Below are 19,568 nucleotides of genomic sequence, written 5' to 3' on the forward strand. Positions count from 1 at the left end.
GCTACAGCGTATCTTCTCCTATTGGATCAGGTTGTTCACTGAATGAATTCCCCAGTGGTGGAAAAAGTTTTTGAGGCATCTACCTCTGAATTTCTATCCAACCCTAAAGCAGCTACAGCCAATTAGGACTTTCTCTGTCCAGTGATGTTCACTGCGTGTTTGTGTTCAGTGCACATGTTTTAGAAGTGCATGCCCGATATCTACTGAAAGTGCATCCTCACTGTAGCTAAAGCACTTTCAAACCTCTCAGGGGAATATTGGGTGTATGAGTGTTTACCCGAACAGTAGATCAGTGAGATATAAAGTCAAGTTATTACTTTTTACGCACCCTGAGTTTTAACTGCCTTCATGCTTCAAAAAACCACGACCAAAGGGCTGTTTTTCAAATTAGAAATGTGTGAATATGCATTTTTCTTCAGCAGAGCTTTGAAACTGTATAAGTTATTGTTGCATTTCAATGGCAAGGCAGTAACTTTAGTAGGTGTGTATTTATAACTCTACAACTACTACGGACAATAAATAAATCTACATATCTATATCTATATAGATATAGCTATACATATGTGTGTGTGATTGCAAATATGCAAAATAAGGGTTAAAAAAATGCTTATTTGGTAAAGGATAAAAACAGACAGAGTTGCTCAGTGTAAGAAAAAAACGATCCCCAAACACTTATAATGCACTATAATGTTTGCATATACTAACAGGATCAATATGTAATATTCCATGAACATACCAACCAGGTGACATCATTAATTTCTCAGCATATGACTGCAACCTGGAGCATAACTAGCTCATAATAGATCACCTACTGTCTTCAGGACCTAATTGGCTCTTCCATCCTGATCCATGATGGTCCCTAGTTGTTGGCATGTTGGGGAACAGGCTTCAGGAGATAGTGTGTGTAGCCCAGTTAGATACATTCACAGAATCCAATAAAATAAATGCTGTACTTGTCATAACATGGTAGGGCCATATAACCATCATGCATATGCTGTAAGGCCTAGAAAAAAGAAAAAAAAAGGCAGCTGTGCTGAAGATGGTGGGTGTCACATTAGCCTCATGCAGTACCACTGAGATACAGAATGCCACTTTTTCCTATATGGGTGTTCACAGCACTCTATCTACACTTTGAAATCCATCGAGTAAATATATGTTTCAAATTTACTTATGCACGTTTTAGGCAGAACCACATACAAAGGTCACTAAAAATAACTCCTGAACACTGCTTTTTAATTAATTTTATTCTGACCATGTTCATTTTCTTTTCTTTTTGGTTGCATTGACACAACACAACTACTGCTTTGTAGTCTTTCATTGATTTTTGAACATTCTGGACTGATAAGAGTCGTGTCATCCCTACATCATCAATAGAAAGTGCTTCTGAATATTGAAATTAATACCATTTAAATGTTGTAAAGGCGTGACTATAGCACATCATTTTCTCATTATCAAAACATCCAATACACCTTTTTATCAGCATTAGCGTGCATGACACTTGATTAATAATCATTAATAGCATAATTCTCCAGAGTTTATTTATTTTCCGAAATCTGCAGTGTTCTAGGGCTAAAGCATGTTCACACCTCTCAGCTAAATATTGGATATATGTCCAAAATAGGTCTAATGTGTACTAGTTCACAGAGAATGAAATAAAAATGCTTTATTTGTTGTACAGCAACCTGTTCTCATTCCCAGTGAGTCACAGACTGTTGTTTTGTCAAAGTCCATGTTGTCTCTGAGATATGCACAATGTGTCCTTTGCCATCAGTGCCCTAACCCACTGCCTGCGGCAACACGCTATTTGATTGCAACTGGGAATTGGGGATTTCCAATTTCCAACTCAAATCAAAGAAAACACCACAAGAAAACCATACTCGTTAGTATTTAGCTCAGGTTAACTTATCATTGCAATTCTTTATCTAGTAAAACATTGGACAAAGAACCTTTTATCTTATTTTTATCTCATTTTTTAAGTGGACTCCGAAACACTTACAAACTGTTGCAAAGCAGAGAAGCAAAGCTCGAGGCAGCCAAGTTTTCTTTTCACTTTGTACAAGGAATACACAAGGGTTGAAAATGGCACGGTTCTGACTTCCCACTTGAGACCTACACTGAAAGCAGCTTTTGACACAGACATAAAACCCAGCAAACATCATTCCGGAGTAATAACTTAATGTATGAGCAAACGTTGAGGACCAAAGGTGACCGAGTGAGAGAAGGTGGGAAATCACAGCACTGAGAGTCAAGTTCAAGACTGCTTTAAGAAAATAATTTTCTCACTGTCTTGCTCTTATCACTGTCTCAGAGTGAACTAGTTTCGGAGCCAAGTTTACTTGGTCAGGTTTAGTGAAAAATAAAAGGTCAGAGTTTGGTTTAATACGCCCATCGTTGTGAAAGCTGATGCCATACAGCTCTCAAAGTGATCACAACAACAGTATATTACATCTTTGGAGAGAAAATAAGCTATTGTATCCTATTCAGCTTTCCGTTTGTCTGATAAACAGACAAATCTAAAAGTAAATGTTCTGTTCCATTCGCTTTGGCAGAAAGCATCTGGTCCTCATTCGGTTCAAGCAGACTTCCCTTTGTGCTGGCCAGGCAATCACAGCGGGGGGGGGGGGTTTACATGGAAGCACTTGTGAGACATATCATCTAGCACTTTGTTACTCTGATTGGTTGTAAGTCTATCAAATCATGTCCACAAGCATTTTGTTCTGCACACGATGATAACGTCACCAAATTGAAAATTAAGACGAAGGTTCCAGACTAAATTTTGTCTAGACGCCAGATCAGCTTTTTGAAGAACTTTATCTGCTAAAATGGTGTTTTAGAAAATTGGCAGCACTCATTTGACTAAAAGTCATACTGTATTGTTTATGCCTCCACTTGTACAATCCTGACAACACTGATCCACCCCAGTCTAATGTATGTGAGATGTCTCTGGTGACGCCTTCTAAATGTGTCTGTTTTAATAATGAGGTTGAGATATCACAGACTGGTTCAAGCAGTAGAACGTCATAAACAAAATAATTTTGTTTGGGTTTGTGATTGGAGTCAGTATGTACAAGCTGGGACACGGTATTTTGTGTTGATTCTGTATAATTCTCAAAGGAGCAGTATGTTGAATTTGAATGTTTGTATTGACCACCTGCATCAAGTGGTTCGGCTCTAACCCCCTCAGCAACTGTGCAAATAATTTACCTTATCCCCAGTCTGTGTGCGACCTTTATGTAAATATCCTCCTGTCTGACACCTTCACTCAGTGTGAAGCAGTAGCTGAGCTTGAGCTTTGTGTTAGGTAATTCAATTCCCTGTCTATGTATTGTTTCCATTCCAAATCAAGTAATCATTGTTAAGAAAATTTCTTATCTTTTCTTTCCTCATTTTCTTTTTTTTTTAATGGACAATTCCTCAAGGCATTCGAGTCCTGACAAGCACTGCACCAGGCAGCTCTGGTGAGGTGCTACTGATCAGAGAAAGGAGGTGTAGAATTCAAAATGTGTCCAGACACTGTGTCCGGATAGATGCAGTTGCTAGTTTAAACTGATCCCCAGGTATTTAACTCAAAATGCTTTTACAAGAGATTAGCAGATCAATTCCCTTTATTAAGAAAGGCAATTCTGCTCAGGCACAGCTGACCAAATTATCTTATGAAATAAAGTCTGACAACATTGTTTTTATTGAATAAGTTTGCCAAGCAGGTGTGATTGCCACCTGACCTGTTCAGACTCCATATTGCTGCTGGCTTAGAGACAAGCTGCTGACCAAGTGTCAAAAGTGGTTTCTAGTTATAAGTGGGTTTGTTGATATTTTCTGGTGGCCTATCTCTTTTTTGTTTTATTTCTCCTTATTTTTACTGGCTCAGAAAATTATTTTTTGGGAAATATCAGCAAATCTATACTCTTTGTTGTCTGTTATTTAGGAAATAGTAAGCATGTAAGCATGATGTTACATAAAGATCCTTTAAAAAGACATGTGACTGTAAATCTTGGGTAAAGTGAGGACATGCTGAATATATGACTATAGCATAGGCTACTGCAGCATCATATTTTCAGGCAAATTAAAAGTCACAAATTATAAACGGTCTCCATAAACTGTTCCAACCAGCATCAGTTTGAAAACGCACAGGTTAATCAGAGCAGCTGCAGCTAAATTATCCCATTTTTTATTCACATGTATTTTCCTGCTCTTTTTAAGTTGTTACAACAGCCCTGGCTCAGCCAGTGTTAGAGCAGGCAGTGCAGCTGGATCAGCACGAAGCACTGGGTTGAGGACCCGCTGCCTCCGGAGAGTCCAGCAGTGATTGCCAGTTGGAACGCACAAACACATCTGAAATTGGGTGGGGAAGGTCGTCTCCTCACACGCTTAGAGTACTCTAGCTGAGCCGGATTACGACGAAGAGTTGCCTAAATGTTTGCTTGCAGCTGTTTTGAATCACATCCACCAAGGATCAATAATGGAACCAGTGCTAACATACAAATAAATCCTTCCTTTAAGCTCGAGCACGCACAGCTCTTGTGCGCTCAGTAGCGCAAAGACTCATTCGCAGAAATGAGCATCTTACTCATATAGTCCATACAAAGCTTTGATGAACAGAATATATTGTCAGCTGCAAACTGATCGAAGTTAAAAGCAAAGATAATTTAGTTTTGGTCAAGTTGGGAATATTACATTAAAAGAAAAAAATAACTGTCTTACCTTCACGCCATAAGTTTGACTGAATTAATGTTTTTTCTTACAGGCACCGACTATTAAATCCAAGACCATCCACAGTTAGCTCCCACTGTATCCTTTATTTGCTTTGCACATTGTTTACTTTTCATGGAATAACCGCGTCGGTGCGACAGTTCGGGTGCGAGGCATTTGCTCAAGCTGGTACGAAAAACGCACGAATGGGAGCCAAAATATAGATATAAATTTTAAAAAAAATACTCGTAAAATAATTCAGTCTTTTTCGGTTATCTTAAGAAAAATAAAGCTGAGGACAATTTTCTTCTGTTTCGAGCAGTAAAGACGTAAAGCAGAAGCTGAAACTGTATCGTGTCCAGAAGCTTTACGCACGTAGCAGAGTTACCTTCGGTACTGATGGAGGCAGGAGACGCGGCGACTGTAAAGAACTGTGGAAATTCAAGGCGGGGTTACATCTGTTTTTTCCATTGCATGGAGTTTTGCTTCCTTTAATGTCACAAGCATGGAAGACCCCTAATTCTCTTGTATTTCAACACTTCCTGATGCACTTTCAACTTTGTGCCTCTCAACATGAAACATCATTATTTATTTTTCTGAAGATCCTGAAGATAAGAGTCATGATATATGAAATAGTGTACTAAATTTGCTAATACTCTGGGAACAGATTCATAGCAAGGTCGTGGACAGACTTTTGGACAAATGCAAGATGTGAAAAACGAAATTAATTAACGAGGTGGATTGCATTGCAAGTGGACCCCAATAATCCCCAAAATACCCTCCATGCTTTACTAAAATAATAATAATAATAATGATAATGAAAAGAAAGCTTTTACTTGCTGATTTGTTCATTGATGCCATGAAATTAGCAGCCATGTACACATACATATTCTTTGTGAATATTAATTAATTATCTGTAATGACAAAAACTGGCAGTATTGTGTGACATAATAACCAATGAGACATACTGAGAAGGGTTTTGTAATCACACTTCTAGATTTCACCTGCAGATCTGATAAGCAAATTAACTGATTAAAAACAGACCTGCAACCAAAGTCCTACTGATTTTACAATGATGTATTCCCTGTTTCCCATCCCAGCCCTGCTTTGCTTTCACTCTACCTTTGACTTTCAATTAACAGTCCTTAATCACAGACTAGTTTTAAATGCAGAACAGTATTCTCCACCTCCACTGCTGACTGACTATCCTGCTGCTGAGACCTTAAATGGCTCCCCCTTTACTCATGCTGAGTCCTATAATGAGGGAATTAGCGTGACAATAGACTCTGTTTCAAGATTCATTTTCAGCATCTGCATCAGAAATTAAAACCAAAACTATGCTTGTATGGAACTGAAGGATGTGTGTTTCTCTATATGTGAAATCATTGTGAAGTCAGCAGTGTCTGGTCTTGAATATGTCTGTAATGTCTTGCTGCCTCATGAATGATCACTCCAACAGATGAACCTTCCATATACAGAGCTTATGCTTTATCACAAGTAATATATTTCACATTCATCATTGTTCTCGTTAAATAGTTGGATGAACTTCCTTATGAATAAATAGATATCTCATTTTGCTGCTGCTTCCAAACCACCTTACATCTCTTCATATGCTGCAGTGCACGATCCAGCAGTACCCAACATCACATGTTGGATAACCGCATGTTAAATTTGAATATCTGATCTTTTATGATTCTTACTGTTTATACTAACTGCTTGTTGTAGTCTCTGTTTGCTGCTTGTGTTCATGTGTCCTATCTCTGGTTTCTTTTAGTCAGAGCAATAGTCTTAATACATAGAAGTAGTGAGTAAACTCAAACAAATTTATAGACGTTCATTGCGATGGTCGTTTATGAGAAAGACATTAAGCATCTTTTATGAGTGTGTCAGAAATAAAAATAATAATAGTAAAAACTTTTGCCAGCAAGTTACATCTGCACATTTAACATTCACATACTTTTTTATTTAAAAAGTATACACAAATATGTGACACAAGGATTGAGATTTTTGTTTCAGTCTCAACTTCACTGTCATGTTCATACGTTTAACTAGAGATTGAAATGATTACCTTAGAGTATGTAAATGAAGTTGAACCATGATTAAAGTAGTGTCACATTAACTGTTAAAATGCTGTTTAAATAAATTGATCATGATGTGTACTTTTATTCGACTGCTTTTAAGTACAAGTTACCTCCATGACATCTTACATATTTTTTTTCTCTTTTTGAAGGTGCATGTTTGGAATGTGGAATTGCTAAATTTCTGAAACTTGCTCTATTTAAGAGTGTGAGTATTTCTCTGCATTTATCACTGACTGCAAAGAAAAGATGGATGTAGTCTATATGGCATCACTCACTTGTTGTAGTTTTTTACAGAGCCATTTCCATCTTGGGTATTTAGTCAGAGGAGATGAGTGCAAGAGATGGAGATCTGAGATCAAGAGATCTGAGATCAAGAGATCTGACTGGGAACATGTAGTGTAGCATCCAAAACACTCCATTACTTAAAATGGCTACAGCCTCGATAAAGCATAACTTTAAAGTGTGAAACATTTACAGAAATGTCATGTAATATACAGCACATACGCTGATGCACAGATATTTTTTTAAAAGGTCTTTTTTAGTTTCTATTTCAAAATAAGATTTTACCAAAATTGCTTGCAGACACTAATAAAAAGTTTTCTATAAAAACAAAACAAGCAGAAATTAACCAACTGGGAAGCCTAGAGTTTAATGAACCTATTTTTGACAGAGAAATTACAACATGACTTTTGCTCGACTTCCATTGGATGGTTGGCAGTTCAGACACCTCAGCATTCTAATCTGCATTGGGGATTTAACCACAAAAAGCCCATGAAAAAGCTTTAGAGCCCTGAAAACTGCAATGCCCTGATGCATTTTTGATGTTAATAAGCAAAACAGGACACCATATAAAGATAATGCAGGTCCATTAAGAAAGGATGTTCAATCGTAAAACCACTTTTATGGTTTGCACACAGTCAAGTATCATGTGTGGGTGATGGTGAGGAAGGAGGACCCAGGTGCAGACACTGACCAACAGCCAGGAGGCAGAATGAAAAGTAACTATTTATTTTAAACAAAGACATGGCAAAGCCAGACATACATAAAACTAAAAACAGGGAAAATAAAATAAAAAATGTAGCGTAAACTTGAATGAACTAGACTGACCCGAATATCGACAAGTCACTAGGGCCAGCACAAGGGATAGTAACAGTGAGGATGTAGCAAAGAGAGACTGAAACCAGGAGTTTAAATACAGAGGAGGGTGATTGGTGCGTGAAAACAGCTGAGGGAAAAAACCCAGGTGAGGGGAGTGGAGTTGATGACTGGACTGAAGAGAGACTGAGGAAATAAGTGAGGAAGTGACAGAACCCTAACAAGAAACAGAATGGAAAAACAAACCAAAACACAGATCACGACATCCAGAAACCTAGATCTAGAAAAATCTTTTAAGGGAACAGAAAAGGTTTGCACCCACTAATATGTCCAGACCATCAGACATGCTTGAATATGTCGGAAGCAAGTAAAATAAGTATGACAAAGAATGAGGGTAGAGTCTCAAAAATCAACACTCAAAATCTATTGATGAAATATCACAGATTAGTGACACAATCAGAACACTGAAAATTGCCTCTGTTGGAGGCATCCCTCACAAGGACCGGCTTTTCTCACTCCTGTGGGTAAATCCAGGCGGAAAGCCAAATCACAGTTTTGAGTTAAGGCTGATTCACACATAAACATACACACACTTAGATGCATACACTCATACAGCACCCACACTAACCAGGCTTGTTGTAGGAGGCACAAACACATCTAATTGCTAACTGTTTCTAAAGTAGCACTGCATCCTGGTGCTGCTTGATTTTAACTTGTATGAGACTATAATGGTGATTTCTAAAGAAAGCAGAGCAACTTCATTAACACTAAGTTCATGCTGTTTGACAAGCCAGTTTCAGCCTCAAGTGATACCAATGAAACAATTTGTAAACCACCTTCTGTCCAGAAGAGGTCACTTCAGGATCTGGCATTTACATTTAGCCTTATGTTGAACGGAGCTCAGAGACACAGATTGTAGCTGTAAGCCTGGCCAAAGCACAGAGCTGCCACCACTGTGCCAAGGCCGGCTCGAGGTGCTCTGCAGAAAACACAGACATGGCATGACGGAGGACCCTACTGTGACATAAGAGGATGTCATTCCTTCTTTTACTCACATGAACACTAACAGCACACACATACTCCATCCACTGGTCCTGGAAGGGAATCATATTTAACGCCCCAGCAGCCAATGCTTTAAAGTCTGCCTCATCCTATAAAGAATTTATGAAATCAACAATAGTTAGCACCAAATAAGCATGTGCAACATCTGGAGATTCACACTTAGGCTAGTTCGAGGCTAGCACCAGCATTTTATGGGCCTATAGGCATATCCAGGCGGAGATCCCATAGCCCCCCACAAACAGATGTCTACTTGTTGTAATTTTTCCCTACCACATGGCGCATGGTTCAAACTATGTGAAACAACTTGCTATGTAGGCCCCTCTTACTTGTCTTTTTCCTTTGTTGGTACTCATTGTGAATAGAAAACATATATTAATAATCAAATGCTTAGAAATATGGATAAACACCAGATAACTTTGTCAAGGATTTTTTTTATTTTAGCAATCGGAAATGAAGCTGATCTAAATAAGACTTGCGTCTCTCCTTCTGTTCTTCCTGCTTCCTTGTTGGACGCTTATTCCACTTGATTGAAACCTCTGGTGATACCTTTTCCCTGACACCAACATTCAAACCAATCTGCATTCGACCACCACAAAGCGTGCAATGTTAGCTTTTTGGAGGACTGCATGCAAGTCCGTCTGCTTTGGTTAAATACTCGCATCTTTCACTCTGCGGGGGCTGACATCAACACAGATGGATACCTTCAGACGACCATAAAGCAGTCATAACCCAGCAAGCAGTTCTGTGTGCGGTGGGGAGACAGAGGTGAAAAGACGGAGAGTGCTGGTCTGACCGTGTGTTTGGAAGACAGTTGTGACAGCACCTGCACCATGGAAAGGAGATAAGGACGAGAGGGATTAAGACTAGAAAGAAATATGCAGCTAGGTGAGGTGTGCTCTCAGCTCTTTCCCTGAGAGAGGGATTGTTTGAACGGTAGAGCAGTCAATGTTGTATATTTCAACTGTTAATAGAACCAAAAGCAACAACAAACTCTCCTGTCCACACATTATTTAAACACATCACTGAACTTTATCCTTGAATTGTGGTCAGCTATGGCTTAGGTGCTAGAACAGGTTGTCTACTACTTCATTCGTTCTACATAATCAAGTGTCTTTGGGTGAAACGTTGAAAAATTGGTTCCTGAATGCAGCCCAGCACTTTGCATTGTTGCCCTGTCAACATAAGGGCTTTGTAACAACTTGGTGGATCAAAAATAGCACTGTCCAGCTGCTAATTACAATTCCATATCAGTTCTATTGAAAACATACAATAAGACCAGCCTAATCCATTAATACCACCATGGTGTAAAACAGTAACCAAGTAGAGTCCTCAGCTATACTCACTTCCTTGTAGTATATTGTTATGCTGCAACTGCATAACTCACAGCTATCTCTTTTCAGCTGAAGTAGCTGCTTGGCCTGGGGAAGAGAACCCAACAAATAGAATAACTTGCTGAAATATTGCATGTTTTGCTGATGGAAAAGAAGAAAAATGAGAAAATAAATAGTTTTAACTAAATTGTGATCACCGTGCTTTCAGGACATTAAAGATAAAATGTGAATGCATCCATGAGAAAAGTACAGCAAAGCAGAGATAATTAAGGGCATTGTCTTATTAGCAGAAGTATTTGACATACTGTACTTTACACAATGTGTGGTTTAAAAGAGAAAAACGCGAGGGGGCAGGGCCTAAAGAGGAAAATTTGAATGATTTATTGAATTGAGATGGTGAAGTGAATTTACATTTAAAACATCTCAATTAGCTAGAGTGCTTCACACTGGCTGCTGAGCTCCTTAACTTCGCCCTTTTTTCACTGATTCAGCTTATCTGCATCTGTAGTTGTGCATGCATGAGAATATTATGGAGTAAGATATATGTGGACAGCACAAGCATAAAAAAAGATAATTGAAGGTAGACTCTATGTTTATTTGTATTTGTATTTCACAATCCAGTTCAATAATACCAGTCCGTGTGTAATGTGTAATTGAACTTCATTATCTTTAAGTGGAGCTTTGCAGCAATCTTGGCAACAGTCCATTTTGTTTCATTTCAACATTTTTTTTCAAATGCCACTGCACAGCAGGTGTTGGGAATTATGGAGGTGAGAGAAAGTGATGGCCTGAATGTAATGTAGGTGAAGGAGAAGAAGATCCAAGACCAAACCAATTAGGATGGAAATGCAGAAATATATCAACCCTAGTTTCTTTGCATTGTGATGACCATGCTCTGCATCTTAGAGCACAAAGAGAAGGATGAAAATTGTGCCTCTGCCAGAACATAGAAACAGAGGCTACTTACAACAGAAAGAATAAGAAATGTCTTCAGATTTCAGCTCAAGGTCATACGTTGCTGTATCTGCCAAGTCAAACAGCATGTGGACAGTATGATGGGGTAAACTGGATTTGCCTTTTCATTCAAACACAAGCTTGTTACCCTTCTGGCCATCCATGACTGAGTACAGAGACGTGACAGTTTGCCTGAAATGCTTTCATGTATCCTGTTCCATCTGCTTGGAACTGATTGCAGACGGATTTAAAATTGAAAAGGCTTTTCCCTCGATAAGTTCGGAGTGATTATGCACAACTCAGAGGCCGGGTGGAGAGGTAACAGATTAAAGCTTGATTGAATCCAATTCACAATTTATCTTTGTTTGCACTTGCCTGTCTGCCCCTACACAGTGAGGGTTGTTCTACAGTGTAGCCTTTGATCTCCATTGTTTATTTATTCTTTAACGTATGAGATTGTTGAGACATATACAGATCTTCCAGATCAACAGACAAAACAGATGGGTAGATCCTAGCTTACAGATAAATAGCAGATGAAAACCACAAAAAAAGCTATAGAGAAAAGAAAAACAGTCCAACTATGTGCACCATATTGCCATCAATTGCAGCAGCCCTGTGGCACGTGACTGGCTTTATCGGCTATCTTTTGCTATAAATTTGTGCAACAATTTCTCCAGTGGCTTGAATTGTTGTTTAATGCGCTCCATGTTGGCATATTACTGGACTTATAGTTGTAGGAGGAAAATACAATCTTCCAGATTTAACATAAAAAGGCAAATAAATAATCAATTTATACATTTACCTGAAAATTTCCTGTATTACATACATAGGAGAATTAGTCCTTCTACCGATCAAAAACATGCATGTCAGGTTAACTGGTGGCTCTAAATTGACTTAGGAGTTAGCATGAGTGTGTGTGGTTGTTTGTCTCGTTTGTCTCTGTGTGGCCCTGTGATGGACTGGCGACCTGTCCAGGGTGTCAGGTTGCCTCTCGCCCAATGACAGCTGCGACAGGAACAAGCCACCATCATGACCCTGTGTTGGATTAAGCAGGTATAGAAAATGGATGAATGGATAGATTATAAATTAGACTAACTCCATGCTATCTAAAAACTGGAAGAAAGGGATGATTTACTGGGTTAATCCTTTCAAAAGTGAAGAAAAATCCATACTTCAGCACAAGTTGATTAATCAAAATGTTCTATCAATTTTGTTTAATCTAAAGCACGAGTTAGGCTGTGTCAAGCATGCATGTTTGTTGCATCTCGTTTATCTCTGTGTTGGGCTTGTGATGGACTGGTGACCAATCCAGAGTGTACCTCACCTTTCGTCCAATGGCAACTGGGATAGACTTCAGCCACCTCAACACTCCACAGCCCTGAATTGGATTATGTGGGTATTGAAAATGGATGAATAGGCTGTGTCAAAACAAAATTAACAACAGCCAGAAAACAGGAACAGTACTACTCAGGTAAACACTTTTGGTTGGAAATCTTGCATTTGTTCCAACATCCATCATTACCACTTGAGTGTTGGGTGTTGATACTTCCTCAATCAAGCAGTTTTAATACACACTGTGACGCCGCCACATAAAGTGCTGTCAGTATGTTCAATCTAAGTATTTCTTTGAGATCAGGTTGGCTCCTGATGTTTTTCTTAACATAGAGCAGTATTTTATTTTAGCAAAGACACCAATCAAGCAGTAAAGTTTTGCAAGTAAAACACATCACATCAAGGAATGCCCCCACTTCCACGTATGGCCGCTATGTTATTCTTCTGCCTATATGAGCCTTTCCCTTCTTAAATCATACATCTGATCCATGAGTCCAAATGGTTCCGTTTCAGTCTCAGTTGAATAATGATACATCTACCATAAATGAACTTTTTGAGCTTAATCGTTGCTTCCTTTTGTGTTATTAGTTAGTTATTAGTGATATCTTGTCTAGGTATGTAGGTCTTGTCTGTTCATATGTTATGTCATATAGCTTTTGCATACTTTTATTTCTGTTATAATTCCTGGAGCCACTAGAGGAGTGTTATTCTTTATGCACGTGTTGACAGGACTTATGATACTGGGGACATGAAGAGCTGCTTGCAGTTCTTTTTATTTGTGAACCGTTCATATAAGATATAAAGATGTTAATGCGGTCAAACCGGAATACATTTATAGCACATAACACATGTTACAACACGTTCACAATAATTAACAAATGTAGATATATTTGAATGAGGGTTTTTTTTTTATGCAAACACATTGAAAAAGTTATTTTTTTTCTGAACTTTTGTTTAATCAGTATTTATGTTTGAGAGAATGTTTTTCACTCTTTGCACTATGACCACAGCTGCTTTTACATCTGCTTCTACCCATTTTCAGAGAAATTCCCACTGACAAAGCATCTGTTGTCTCGGTTTCTCATGAGATTTAACAAAAAATAAAGAACAGTTTTGTTTAGAGTCACAGATATTTGTCCTTGGGCTTAACAACAGTGATACACATACACGTATAAACAGTATATGATGCATTTTGCAGTGCTAAGCAGAGTGTATATGTTTGTGGAAAAGCAGAGAATGAAAAGTAGATACAATATTTACAGAAGAAGATATACCTTTGGACTTTGTATAATTGTAGAAGTACTGATTCTGTGTTTTAACTTAAAAGGATGTTTCTTTTGTCTGTTTTTTTAAAAGTGGGATTATGTCAAGTGCTAAATAAACTGTTTGTGTCTTCTCTGCAGTAGACAGCAATCAAAGCGTTGTCAGTCTGCAGAACTCATGAAACAATTCTGCTTCGGGAACAAAACTAAAAGCTACTCACAACGGGGTCAGAGAACTAGACTGCTTCAGTGAACACATTATACAGGGAATTTTATACCATTTTGCATCAGACAGTTGTTTACAACATCACTGCTTTTTTCAATAGAAGAATGCCGTGTTGTTTAACATCACAGCATCTACGATGGCTTTCTAACGTACCCTGCCACTGATCAAATGTGACTGGAATTATGATTTTCTTTTTGGTCTAATTAAAAAATACCAGCTACGGAGCAGTGAAAAAAAGAATAGAAAAATAATTTGCAATTTTCTTTTTTAATAACTGCCCCATCCGCGTAAATTCAAACTGATTTTGATGTTGGGAGGTCACAAAATGATGCAAAATTATTTTTGTTAAGTAAATCTGTTTTTGAATGTGCAACTTTGTACTGAGATCTGTAACTATGTGCAATTTATTCTTGTGATTGTCTGTTGTTTTAACTATGGAGACATCCACTGTGTGTGTGCAGTGTGTGAGTCTAGCACACCGAATAGAAAGTACAGATATTTGTGTTACAGCATAGCAGGTAAAACAACAAAGTGATTCCTAAAAACTCAAAATTGCAGTAATGAAGTATTTCATTGCTTAAAATTGATGGAGAATGAGAACACGAAAGTAGAGAGACAGAATGGGGATTAGCAAAGATTGGGAAAATACTTTTAAAAATTCTGTTTTATTGTCTAAAGTAAATTGTATAACTAATTTATCACTAAAATCGAGTGAAATTTAATTTAGTATTTAAGAAAGTGCATTACCTCTAAAATCTCAAATCTACTGTCTCTACTGCCGAAGTCTCTTCTTGATTCCCAATCTGATTGTGAGTATCATCAAGTCCTTTTGTAGAACAAACAAACAAAAGGATAAATAAAGTTTAAAAATACACGTGTGAAATTTCCCCAAGTATTTAACTTGTCTAAATCCCAGTAGTGTTCTACTGGAAACAGCACTCCCAGCTGAAGCCCAGATTGGCTCATTATTTTCAAAGTTTGCCCGACAGAGACTCATCTTCTTTTAGAGGCAGGAACTGAGAAGCAATACAGAAAGTTCACACACTGTGACGCACTTTAATTTACAGTCTCTGGCAGCAATGTGCAAAACTTTAAAGTACTTAATTAACTCTGGGACATTCCTAATTCTTCAGATTTTCTCTGCTCCCATCTGTAGTCATTCGCAATTTCAGCAGATCGGCATATCCTATCTCATTTAATGAACCATCATTCTTCCCAGTAAACAACCCAACTACATTCAAAGTAATTTTTTTCTGTTCAGCACAGTTATTTCCACAGTAGCTAACTACACAGCCATGAGTCAGTCAGTCATTGTTATTGCCTTTGCCTCCTTTGATTTAAAGGGCAAAGTTTGGATAAAGACGTCCCTAGCTCTCAAAAAAAGATTGATTTCAATTAAAAAAGGAAGAGACTAACAAAGAGCAACACATCAAAGGAAGAATCTCAAAAAAATTAATGGCAGATGGAAGAGAGACTGGTAGGACTGAAAAGACCAATAAGGCACAAACATGGAGCTTTTGGTAATGAAGGCAGCAATAGCTGCAGTGCCCTGAGTAGCAGGGGAATAAGGATCTTTATTTTAAAGAAGCCAACTCTTGACTATAATTGGAAGCCAGTGAGTGTTGAGAATTGAGTCTATGATGTGATCATTAACCCAAGTGCTGAGGCTTCCTCTTCAGTGGGTCGGGGGATAGAAAAGGGAAAGGACAAAGCACAAACAACACAATGCAAATAAAGCTCCCTGTAGATCCCCCAAAATGTTACACACTGGTAGTTCAAAGGCACCAGTCTGTATGTACATCTAGAGGATCTATCACAATGACATTTTACTTTCCTTTGACAAAAAAAAACAAACATGTTTCTGTGTAAAATATATTGGGTTCTCCTGGCTGAGAGAAGTTGAGACTGAAAAAAATCCATGGTTTCTAGAGATGCAAAAAGACAATGTTTTACTGTAGTGTCTGGACTGCTGGATGGAAAGCTAGAATTGGAAAGAAGCTAACAGTCAGACCTGACAGAGGTGGAAAATACCTGAGAATAATCTGACTCATCTAAGACACCCACTGCCACTCCATCCACAAAGCTGTGAGGCCGAGGGGAGGAGTAAAACAATGCATCTCTGTCACAAAAAGCAATGGGGAGCAGCTGGTGCTGCTTGTATTGGATTGTATGGGAAAAAGAAAAATGGGGCAATTGGTTACCATACCTCGAATTTGGTTTTGGTGGCAGCAAATCCTGGATACTGTTTGAGAGATGGATGCCTAAGTGCAGATCAAATGTTATATTTTCATGGTCTGCCGGTTTCATTTGTTGGATGGGTGGTATCACCTTTAACACCACAACAAAACTCCTGCCAATCACATTAAATGTCTCATTACTGCTTGTTACGTTAAATGCCTTTTTTGCTTTAGGAACAGACGTGCAGTATGGCAGAATCAGGCCAGACTGGTGACTGGAAACAATCATGTTAGTGCTTGGCCTCAAGACCTGGTGGCAGAATTGTTACTGTGACTGCTACAACATCTTCTCCCAAGATCACTTTGTTTGGAATTGTTTTCATTTATATTCTTGAATTTGTCATATTGAGACACAGTCATTTCATAATATCATCACAAAGGCACCTGTAGTTCTTATTCAACTTTAATTATTGCCTTTTTATCTTCACCATGAATGGCCTTTGCCCTTTAATGCTGGACCACTACAGCGCCCTTCTCTAATTAACTACAATGAATCCACAGCTCCAGCTAAATTTTTTATTTGGTACTGAAGGTCACGTTGAAGCCCTATATAGAGAGTTCCGAGAAAAAAACACTTTAATTAATGCATGCAATTATCAAAGCCAAGCAGTGTGACCAAAACAGGCATCATTCCGCGTTGCTCAAAGAAAAATAATGAAGAGTCCTGAGGAACAAAGACCTCTGTGGATATGAAAAATGGACAAATAAACCACAACTCAAACGAGTTATTGCAGGGATCCAGCACATTCAAGTGCCCAATCCAAGTCACCAGTGGTGACTTGTCCACGAAGCAGTGCTTAATAAAACTGAGTTGCAAACCGTGAAAAACAACATATGGATTTAAAGTGTACGTGTCTCAATAGGTTTCAATTGGAGTGATCTGTTTTATCTAATTGTTCATCTAATTTTTTGTCCCAGGTTTCAAAGAACTACTTTACCATTAAGAGATCAAATGTTGACAGACCAGTTTTTGGACCAGCCATGCTCTTCAAAACTGTCGCTGGTCCCCACTCGTTAAGATTTATTCAAAGCATTCAAATGAGAGATTTCAATAAAACAGAAATGAATGCTTATGTGAAAGAAAGGATCTTCATCATCATCAATCATTACATCATCTGAGCTAAAACATAGAGGAGAGGATACTCAACATTACATGTTGAGTGTATGTTAGTATCAGTCAGCAGACAGTAAAAGCTTTCAGCCAGGGGTGTAACTACTTACTTTCTGAGGGGTATGCAGACACATGACCCCATTCATAACAAGTCAATAATAAGGTTAATCAGATTACAGTAATAAGGTTACAATGACTTTCGATTATGTAGTCGTGTAGGAGTGTTTTGTGTGGCGAGGGGGTGTGGGGGTGTGGGCGCCGAATCAGTAACGTGCCTTTGTTATTGATCATATCATTTACACATGCAGAAAAGCTGTTGAATAAAGAAAATGCCTACTCAAAATGATTTTTCCACGATCGCTCTGACGCCCCTTCTAGTGCAGTGCCCCTATGCGCCGCATATAGTGCAAACCCACTTTTTGCACCGCTGCTTTCAGCATTGCTAAGCAGACAGGTGTTATATATTTCCTTATTTATTTATTGAGGTGAAGTTTGTGTGAACTATTTATAAGAAATCAGTAGCTGGGTTTCTATGCCCCTTGATTATTCTATCCCCTGATTTGTTTTTATAAAATGTGTATAACAAAAGGTGAGTAGAAAATGTAAATGAGCAAATGAAATAAGAAAAATTTGCCAAATGATAACAATGCCATCTCAAGGCACTTCAAGGATCCACTCCCATTGATGCCAACTGGAATCTAATTCATTCTAATCCAATCATAATCCAATGAAATTAATTGAATTCCAAATTGGTCCAATTCATACAGAGCCAATAAAAAAAATGCCAAAACATTTAAACACTGGCCTGAATTGGATTTTCGCCCATTTTTCTCTCCCCAAGCTCTAATTTTGGTTTAGAAGAACTTCTACTTCTACTGTGATAGTGGTGGGGAACATAGCCTATTCCGCTAACCTCTGGCAACGCTATGTAGTCTAGTTAAGTCACATTATACCAGTCATGTAAAAGCGTATGTCATTCGCTTTTTTTTCTTCAGCTGATCAGATGCAAATGAAATGGTGTGAAATTCACTCTATGTTGCATTTGCTGTAATCGTTATAAATTTTTTTTTGCTTTGACTTTTTCACATGGAGAAAACTCACTCTTCTGTGGCCCCACTGTGAGAAGCTGTTAGCTGAGCTCCTCATCAGAATTCTTTCCTGATTCTCCAAAGTGACAGCGCTGTGGTTGCTGACTACTGCAGATAAGACACTGATGGCTCATGAATACTTCATACAACCACATTTTTAAAAAAAAAACCATTGAGCGCAAATTTTTCTTTTGTTTACTTAAACGAAAGTACTAAAATAGTACTCCACAAGTTCAATGAAATCTGCTGCATTATGCTTTTACATATTTACATTAGTATTATTAGATTATATGGTATAAAGGTAAAGAAAAACCGTTTCACTTTTAGTATTGGTTGAGGTGGAGATCCATGTATGAGGCTACAAGTTATTAATATTGCTATTCAATTGCTATTTTTTGCGATTCAAAGTCTCAGAAATAAACCCAAAAAGAAAGACCCTATCACAGTGTTTGCTTTTCTTCAGACGTCTTACTAACTAAATGTAAAAAATGGCAGCAAGTTAACATTTGAAAAGGTGGAAACTGTGAGATTTTGGTATTTCATGCAAACAATTATTAAAGACTAAAGTTCCTAATTAGGTCAAATATAACCAGACATTTCACCTCTATTTCTATATTAGGTTTAAACAACAAAACCTTACATAATGTTCAAGAAGCTCTTTGCATTTTGTATGTCAACATTTATTTGAAAAGAAATAGTAAGTGAAGCTCTATGAGCTACAGTACAGTAGAAGAACGTAAAGCAGATTGACATTGCTGATTAACAATCTGATTCAACCAGCAGCCATCACTGAAGCCACACACCAATTTCACATATAATGAATGTCAGTTCAGACATATCTACTTGTATCTTAAGACATAGATCTATCCAGCTTCACTCTTTTCATGCCCAGGCAGGGATCATGTTATTTGTCAACTCACAGCAGAACGATTTAACTGTGGACACACTTCCCTCATCTGCCTTTCTGGGATTATTCATCACCCTAAAACACCAAGGGGTGAAGCTGTGATCTGTATTTACATAAGGAGTCTGGACCAGGCAAGAGATCTCCTTGCCCAAAGTGTGCTGGTGGTCTCAAGTGCTGAGTCCTCTGACACTAG

The 19,568-nt window shown here is 38.1% G+C and overlaps 1 protein-coding gene across 1 annotated transcript in view; it reads right to left on the minus strand.

Moving 5' to 3' along the window:
- The window catches only part of drd2a (dopamine receptor D2a), a 45,582-nt gene extending 40,512 nt beyond the window's left edge, over positions 1-5,070 (minus strand). Inside the window, exon 1 of the mRNA XM_072392472.1 lies at positions 4,702-5,070. The gene's annotated coding sequence lies outside the window, so the exon portion shown is untranslated. The remainder of the gene's footprint in view (positions 1-4,701) is intronic.
- Between the last annotated feature and the right edge of the window lie 14,498 nt (positions 5,071-19,568).

The sequence above is a fragment of the Leuresthes tenuis genome, unplaced genomic scaffold (genome assembly GCF_036924035.1).
Source record: "Leuresthes tenuis unplaced genomic scaffold, fLeuTen1.0.hap1 SCAF_9, whole genome shotgun sequence".
In the NCBI taxonomy this organism is placed as follows: Eukaryota; Metazoa; Chordata; class Actinopteri; order Atheriniformes; family Atherinopsidae; genus Leuresthes; species Leuresthes tenuis.